This window comes from Carassius auratus, unplaced genomic scaffold (assembly GCF_003368295.1).
Source record: "Carassius auratus strain Wakin unplaced genomic scaffold, ASM336829v1 scaf_tig00008633, whole genome shotgun sequence".
NCBI classification, from domain to species: domain Eukaryota; kingdom Metazoa; phylum Chordata; class Actinopteri; order Cypriniformes; family Cyprinidae; genus Carassius; species Carassius auratus.
The window spans coordinates 3,955-13,462 of NW_020523968.1; the positions used below are offsets into that span (position 1 = coordinate 3,955).

At 35.2% G+C, this 9,508-nt stretch overlaps 1 pseudogene; it reads left to right on the forward strand.

Moving 5' to 3' along the window:
• The first annotated feature begins 4,545 nt into the window (after nucleotides 1–4,545).
• Nucleotides 4,546–9,217, forward strand: LOC113072237 (NIPA-like protein 3; annotated as a pseudogene).
• Nucleotides 9,218–9,508: the final 291 nt, after the last annotated feature.

Below are 9,508 nucleotides of genomic sequence, written 5' to 3' on the forward strand. Positions count from 1 at the left end.
TCCCTCACTAACTAACTTCAAACCATTGTTTCCGGCTAAAATATGAGTCCTCTATCTATAGTTTTGTTTTTTCCAGTGAGAAAGCGGTCTAAATCAGGTGAAAAATATTCACTGATCAAGCAACGTTTACAAGCAAAAACAGTTTCTAAACAAATATGTCAGTGGATTTTGATGTGAGAGGATAACAGCGGATGGACATTTGCACTATAAGAAGTGTTATTATGGATTATGCACTGTATTTTGACCAGTATTTTGACCAAATGTATTTTAAACACCTTACTGATGGATTTATTTCTTACAAACATGCAGCTTTTCACAAGATGTTAATTGATGTACTGGGGTTGTGTGGATTATTGTGTCTTAATATGTTTTTATCAGCCTTTTAAAGTCTCATTATAACGGCACCCATTCACTACAGAGGATCCATTGGTGACTAAGTGATGTACTGCTAAATTTATCCAAATATTTTCAGATGAAGATACAAACTCATCTGTGTCTTAGATGGTCTGGTGGTGAGTAAATTTAAGCAAATTTGCATTTTTGGGTGAAATATTTCTTGATGTCTCCAGAATCATAATATCATTATATTTGAATTATTAATAAATAATAAACTATTGCTTGAGCTTTATTCAGTTATTCATAGCTATTCAGTTGTAAATTTGACTGAAACTGGAATCATATCGCCCATAGCATAAACATGATAAAAACACTACTTTTAAAGTTGCTGTCTTGCTGAATTTCAAATGAGAGAGGCTGTGAAGAAAGACTAAAGTGCCATTAAAGAATGAGCCTGCAGGTAGCATGAATAGAGTTTTAGAAACGCCTGACTTATTAGAGGGAGGAAATGCAGACAACTGGTCTGTCAGCTAGTCTGAATAACCCCCTGAGTGCACACACACACACTCACACACACGCACACACACACACAGAGAGAGAGAATGTATCATAAAGACATAAGAAGTATCATAAGGTCATGGAAGCATAAGAAGAATCATAAGACACTGTACCCTTAAAATATTGTCTAGTTTAGTGAAATTCAAGTTATGTTTCCTATGCTGCTTGATGCTTATCTGCAATAGGCTATCTATGCTGTTGAAATTCTCACTAATAATACGTTTCTGAGAAATTCAGTTGCAACTATCAGGAAAACTTCTTACATTATGCATAATGAAATATTAAAGTGGGTGAGAGAAAGATTCACTTAGTAAAGATTGGCAATTGCATGTAGTCTAGCAGTAGCGACTAATAAATGATGATGAAGTACCAGCCAGTCAAAAGGAAAATATTTCACTCAAACTTTCAAAACTCTTTCAGGAGACTTATTGGGTTCACAAACCAAGGCACTTTAAAACAGATGGCTGCTGTCACATACTGCAAGCTAATTCTGTATAATTTAGAGAGCTTTTGACATACTCATATGTAAAGTATGCTTTAATTTCTGAGGTGTTATCTGAATGTGCTTCATATAACCTATAGAACAAACAACAGAAAAATGTTGTGGTTATAAGGAATGTTTCAAATAATTATTTTTCAGAGAATATACACTTGCAGCATGAGGCAAAGCCATACTTGAAGAGGTGTGAGCCATTGCTATAGCACATATTTGACTGTTTTATTTGAAATACACAGTAAATGTTTTTAAATAAATATGTTTCTACTCTTACAGAAAAGCATTTTTGAGTGGAGGTTTGAGTGGCTTTTGTCAAGTGTAGTTTAGTCTAGTTAAGTTGTCTAGTCTAGCCTAGTTTATACTATAATCTTGCCATTGTATACTACACATATTGTTGCCTCAAAATACTTATGATGCTCCTCATTTGTAAATTGCTTTGATTAATAAAAAAAATGAGTACATAAATTAATGTGACTATTCAGGCAGTGCATCTCACAGTGTGTTTAATCAAATAATTCATGAGTCAACAATAATTATAAAGGCTTAAGCCAAAAATTACAGTAGTAACATGTTTATAGGTAGAATAATAGAGTTTCAGGAACTGAAAAGATGGATCATTTATGGGTATTTCCTAAATACATCAAAAGGTAAAGAGGAATTGTACTTTTAACAATTGTCCTGGGAGTCATTTAACATTTTAGTTCTGCTTTGCATATTTAAAGAGAAGTGATTTTGAGGAGTTTTGAGGAGTGATTTCTTACGGCACATTTTTTCACAGTGTCAGGCATAAGCTATTTTCTGTACAAAAAAAAACAACAACAACTACTGCACATGAAAAATCATACAACACTCTAACTTTAACTCTTAAACCCTCAAAAACATGTAAGGAAAAGCTTCTCTGATATTGTTTTTACCCTAGAAAAGTTTAAATTGAAGGAACCTTTATTAAAGATTTTAATCTAAAACTTTATAGTAAGTTACACCATTCCATCATGAATGCTGTTCCCCTCCTGAGGACAGGCTGAAGGGAAAGAATGTTCCTTTATTTCTGGGTGTCAGTGCATGGGTGTATTTCACCAAGGGTCGGAGATAGAAGCATTATTAAACATTCATATTTAGTGTTGGAAACATCACAGCAGGAAAGACTGATGCTCTGCAACCGTCCGATGCATCTACAGGCTATAGTGACATCACTCCAATGTTTTTCTAAAATTCTTGTGCTTATTATAAAAGTTTTGATATTCTGATCTTGCCTCAAATCAAACTATATATCATATATATAACTACATATAACTATATATACTTGATATATCATTCAAGATATGTTCCATGGAACTAGGAAAAGTTCTGATGCCTGCTTGTCAGAGATGTTTTCTGGGGTTTTTTTGTTTTGTTTTTTTTTGCAAAATGTTATTAAGATTATTGTTAGGTAAAATGTCTTCATTTTTATTTCCAATCCATTTGATATTCAGACTAATCGATTAAATGTTTCTGGATATTTGGCACACTAAGCAGGAGTTAAAAATAATCCTGATACTTACAGTGGATGATCTAAAGATTTGTTTTCCACAGGCCTTCCACACCCAATGACATCTGAGCATGCATGCAGTGATGACACATGTCTAATAACATCTGTAACTATTACGACATGGGTGTACCTCTTCACTACAAAAAAACAAAACAAAATGACTATAAATTCTTTTATCCTTAACGAAATGGTGAAAGGTCACAGATTTGTTTTATGTCACACCAAAACCCATTTACTCATTGTCTAAAGTGTTTTATTAGTCACTGGCAGGTGAAAAAAAAAAAGTTGGAATACTCCTGTTAAGCCAAGTGGAATTAGTGGCCCCTAAAACAACAGGACTGGTTTGTGCGTCATTTCATTTCAATGTCATAATAATTGTTCTCAGCCCGTTAGAGCCTCATAGCTCTGGGATATGACAATGGAAAATTGCAAAATATCACTGTTGGAACATTGTATAACTTAAGGTGAAGTCACAACTGCTTTCAGGCAGAATCTTGTGGTCTCGTGGTCTTGGTCTCATATAAACATCTTTTGTGATATTTAGGTCATTATTTTTTATTTAGTAAATAATTTCCAATTACAGATGGTTGGCACAAAATCCTCACCATTTCACAAGACCTCTATGGCTTTGAACTTCTTGGCTTCTGTACTATAAAATCAGCATTTCAGTTCATTGGAATATAAAGCCTGGTTTCATGGAATGACAGGTCTTAGTCTGGATTCTGTGGGTCTGGTATAAGGATCTAACTGAGTATTCAAATCTGGTTCCCCAAAGGTGAAACTTTATTAAAAATTGTATATCGATATATGATATCTGATGCTCTCTTGTCTGTGGTGGTTATGGTCCAGATGTGGGTATGAGTTTGGTTTAGGTGTAGGTCTTGAAAAAGTCTTAACGCCAACTGTGCTTTTGTAGAGATAACAACTCTCATAAAGCTGTGTACCCAAAAATATGAGTATTATGCAAGAGTCAAACCATGATCAGGAGATGAAAAAAATATTAAGAAGGTGCACTGGTGCCACCTGCTGTCCAAAAACTATTTTACAACTTTCATGAAAGTAAGCCCACTTCACAGGCTGAAAATAGTACAGATGATATTATAAATGTCACGTGTTGTTTCCAAAATTAAACAATTATATAAAATTAACCTTGTATTAATTAACGGCGCGTTTCTGTGTAGTTGGTAGCAATTTTACTGGCACTAGGTTGGGTGGAAGAAAATAATCAGAACCAATGTGTTGTTATAGCCTCAGACAGTTTATCAGCATTATTAAGTATTCAATCTGGGAAAGCTTCATGTAGACAAGACCTCATTTATCAAACACTCCACTTGCTTCTCACACTTCATAATAAGGGAATGCTGTCTCCTTCCTTTGGGTTCCTCCCCATGTAGGGGTGGAAGGAAATGAAGTTGTGGATCTGCTAGCAAAAAAAAAATCTACAAAGCATGAAACACTAGTACCAATAAGTAGAGCAGAGGTCATAACCATCATAAAACAACAAAGCAATTTTTCTTTTCTTTTCTTTTCTTTTTTTCTCCACCTCTCCTTTGATGTCATTCTAATACTCACACTCCAGGCTGGTAGGTGGCGGTAATGCACATTTGAGATGAGTTACCAACCGCCATTAAACCTGAAAGAAGAAGAAGAAGAAGAAGAAGAAGGAACGGCGTTTCGAAAATGGCGATCCACGTAAACCGCAGCCAAAACAGAGGAAAGTAGAGCCAACTTTCGTCCAGACTGGACCGAGCTGTGAGACGGGCTCGGTGATGCGTGTGTAACGGAAATGTCATCTGATTTAAGGATGGACGGCGTGAGGATAGCTCGAGAGGAAGGTGTGACGGCAGACTCTTATACCGTGAGTTTATGACGAGATGTTTTCAATAAAACTCAAAGTAGAATACACATAAACATATCACACATGTCCTGGAAGGTTTCAGTAACAATAAACATCTTTACATTTTAACAGGACTTTCCCGATGGTTTACGGGATGATTACGTGACCTGTGTTTTGTTTTTATGCACACTGAATTTCTCTGGGTGACACTTCAAAGTCGTAACGTATCTTTGTGATTTATCCACAGGAAAACCTCATTGGAACATTGTTAGCTATCTTTGGAAACCTGTTGGTCAGCATCTCAGTCAGCATTCAGGTAACGTTAAGTGTATATTTGCAGCCTACACTTGTAGTTACATTGTGATTAAGGGTCAGGGTGTGTTCGTTACACCCTGTCAGGTGAAAGTCAGACACTTGTATTTACTTCTCAACAGATTGTTTTATAACTCGGGTGTTGTTTGTTACCGTATCTAAGGGAGTGGGTTTGAAAAGAAGGTGTAAAAGACAAACACATGTCATCATGACTGATGTTTTTTTTTTCTTGCAGAAACAAAGTCACGTGATGCTGGCGGGAAATAAAGACCCCAGTCAGTACTACTACAGTAAGAGCTGGTGGTCTGGTCTGGTGCTGATGGTTCTGGGGGAGGCCGCCCTGTTTGTGTCTTACGCATTTGCACCGCTCTCTCTCATAGCACCACTTAATGCCGTGTCTGTCATATGTAGGTATTCATCATCCATAATTCTGTTATGTTGCCTTTAGTTCCATATTTTACACCGTTTTTACTGTTTCACATATTTGATATAACAAAAACATATTAATTGTATTTTATAGGTAATAAAGCTCTGAAGGAGTATTACGTTAGTATCATGCTGCTATTATAGTTTTTATAAATATTTAGAATTAATTTCTTTTTACATTGTCAGTTTAATAAAAAAATGTGTATTTTTGACTTTTTTTTTATCTTTAAATATGTCTATGTATTTTTATTTTTGTTATTTTTTCATTTGTAGTTTTAGTTAATCAAGTTAAATTAAACGAAAGTGAGAGATGTATTTAGCAACTAGTTGAAATAAGATTTTTGTTTACATTTTCTTTTATTTTAAGTAACAAGAATGCTTTGTATTTTGGTCTACACAGCAAGCTCCATCTTGGGTTTCCTGTTTTTGCGGGAAAAGTGGAAGGCACGAGAATTCTTGAGTGAGTCCTGCTCATCTCTCTGAACACATGCATAGGAATAAAAGAAACAAATTTCTGAAAAATCATACTGATTGCTTTCAGTTGCATAACTTTTGTAAAATGCTAGCCTTTTTGAAGTCTAGGGATAATGGCATAGCAGTAAGCCTAAGCAACAAGTAACTACTTTTTAATATATTGTATTGGTTATACAATAAATTAAATGCAGAGCACTAAAACATCTCTATGCTTGTCTTTGTAGAGCGCTACATCTTGACTTTCCTGGGCTGTGCCTTGACGGCAGGTGGTACTTATCTCTTTGTGACGTTTGGACCAAACTCTCACGACAAGCTGAATGCGGAGAACATTGTAAAACATGTTATCGGTTGGCCCTTCCTCTTATACTTGGTAATACACACCGTCATGTTTAGAAAGTTGTTGTGGGATTACAAATGGCCCATATCAAACCAAAATTATTTTACAAAGGATATCGCTTTGATATACACTGCACATTATTTTTGACGGGTAGAATTGGAATTTGTTTTGATGACTGAAAAACATTTGAAAAATTAATTTTGATTTTCTTTCTAGCTTCTAGGGATCATCACGTTCTGTGTAGTGCTGTATTTCTATAAACGGCGGGATGCCAACTACCTCGTCCTGATTCTGCTGCTGGTGGCACTTCTTGGTAGGACAATAACAGATTTGTTGTTTGCAGAGCCCGTAGTGTGCATGAATCATTACTCCACAAGCAGCTCTTGTTTTGCAAAGTAGTTCTTTTGACATGAAAGTGATGCACTGATAAATAAGTCATTGTCTTTTTTTTCCTTATAATGAATATAATAAAATAATGAAGTTGACCATTCCCTTGACCTTTGCCCTTTAGGTTCAGTGACTGTAATCACAGTGAAGGCAGTTTCAGGGATGATAGTGCTTAGCATCTTGGGTCCTTTACAGCTGTCTTATCCCATTTTCTATGTCATGTTTGTCTGCATGGTGGCAACTATCATCTTTCAAGCATCGTAAGTTCTGTTTGTTGTTGATATTCTGTTCTAGGACATTGAGCTAGGAGTGAAATACTGTATTTATTTTTTTTTTTCAGATTCCTAGCACAGGCGTCTCACCTATATGATTCCTCTCTCATTGCCTGTGTGAATTACATTTTCTGCACAACATTTGCAGTCGTGGCAGGTAGAACTCAGAAATGTATTTCTATATCCCTGTCTTGATTAAGCCAACAAGGTTGTCTTCATTTTTTTGTTCGCAGTCTCATTCTCATCTGTTTCTTTTAAAACAGGGGCCATATTTTATCAGGAATTTAACCATGAAGATGTTCTGCACATATGCATGTTTCTTTTGGGGTAGGTTTTATGATGCATTCTAGGCACATACACAACCATTTAACAGTTTGGGGGAGGTGTTGTGTTGTTGAAAGAAGTCCATGTTCACCAATGCTACATTAATATAATAAAAAAATACAGTAAAACCATAATATTGTAAAATATCTTTTATTAAAATCTTTTCTAGTTTTTTTTTAATAGTGTAAAAGTCTTTACTGTTTCTTTCGATCAATTTAATGCATTCGTCCAGAATAAAAGAATAAATAAATTCTGAATTTAATAATATGTGAAAAGGGTTATTTTGTATTATTTCTACGAAACCATGAAAAAATAAACTATGAACTACGGAAAAAAAGAGAAATACACATCCATGTGAGGAAGATAATTATTTGGTCATGAAATTCCACACAAGTTTGTGTCCTTAGCAGTAGCAGTGAGTAACAGACTAGCAGTGAGGCCTGTGGAATCTAACATTTGTCTTTATAATATTCCTGCAGATGCGCTATATGCTTTCTTGGAGTGTTCCTGATCACTAAAACAAGAGGAATGTCAAAGCCTTTGAGCCATATGTCACTATGGACATGGCAAGAGGTATGACTTGTGATATGTCATCAAGCCAATCAAATAATAATCCTATTAGATTAAACACCTTTTCTTTTTTCTGTTAACACAGGCATTCCAACCATTCACAATAAAGGCTGGGCTGTGCAGCTCGATTATAATGGCTCTTTTTCTTACGGAGCACTGGAGAACAACGATAGTGTGGCTCCTGTACCGCTTCCAGTGGACCAAGAGCTGTCCGTCTCTTGCAGCCCTGTTAGCCCACACCAACCATCAGAGCTGAAAAAAGACTGAGGGGAAATGTTTGAAGTGCAATTAAGACTAATGCTACCGTGTGCATTACTGATTTGATTATTGAAAGCACTCACAGAGCACAGTTCCAGAATATTGGACCATTCTAGAACTTCTGTATTTCTCTTGTCTGATCCTGAGCCAGGAAACCAAGCTATAAGCCTTTCATTGGTGGCGTTGATTTTAACCTGAGGTACAGGTATGTTATGTTTGTTTGAAACTCGTATCTGTAATCAAAGCTAATATTACTAACTTGAGAACCTAAATGTACCTCAGAAGATGTTTTGGATTCTGCTACTGCTTTGTACCAGAGATACTATAGCCAGTCCAGCTTTATCAACCAAAGGCCAATGACTAATATAGATTGCACAATTCTCAGCTAATTATATACAAATATATATTTGGTACTGGCTCAAATTACTGTATTCCCAAGCTCATGAAAACTGCTCTCTTTCATTTCCATTTTGAAGTCTTCAGGCCTGAATATCTGCTGTGCCTATTATTTATTTCCTGTGCCTTTCTGAAGTGTACCAAATAGGCTTTTTTTGTACAAGTCTGCATGTTTGTGGGTAATACATTATAAATCAGAACTGCTGGTGGTTGAAATGTACAGATGCCTTCTGTAAAACGTTAAGAAACACTGGCTGATATTTCCTCATACATACCAGTGTTTTGACTAATGTGGTAAAATATGTTGGTTTTGGTGTCTTTTAACACAAGTAATCATTAATGCCATTTTTTTTATTATACCATTGATCATTGTTGAAAGATGAAGGGAAACTTGACTGACTAAACACTGAGTTATGTTTAAGTGTAATTACTACTGTGTTGAGAGTTCATTTTGAGTTTTAATTAATTAATTTTTATTGTTTTTACATAATGTTTATGCTATTATATCCATTCCACAAGGACAATGATAATGCCTTCAATCAAAATAATGAAAAAAAGCCCTATCTTGTTTTTAGTTAGCATGGTCCAAATCCTGTTGAACCAATAATACATGCCTTATCATAACTGCTTGTTCTTTGCTCTGTAATTAACATTGGAGTATACAGGTAGTTTATAGCTGACAAATATATTAAAGCATTGATTCTCAGTTCTATTGCTGTGGACTGCTGTGTAGTAGAGTATTTAACTGGAAGTTTAATGTTAGTATCACTAGGACTGGCTAATAATTCGAAAGCTATCTTTGTGTCATTTTTTTCTCTATCACTAATAATCGTTGTTTGTGTACTATGTATTAAGAAACAATTATACAGTAAAGCCCGTGAAATTATCAGTGGTCTCGACATTGAAAATGTTGCAATGACCATTGTGACAGTAATTTTTATCTAACTGATATACTGCTATATGAAGGATTTTTAATTACAAACATTCAAAATGAGTT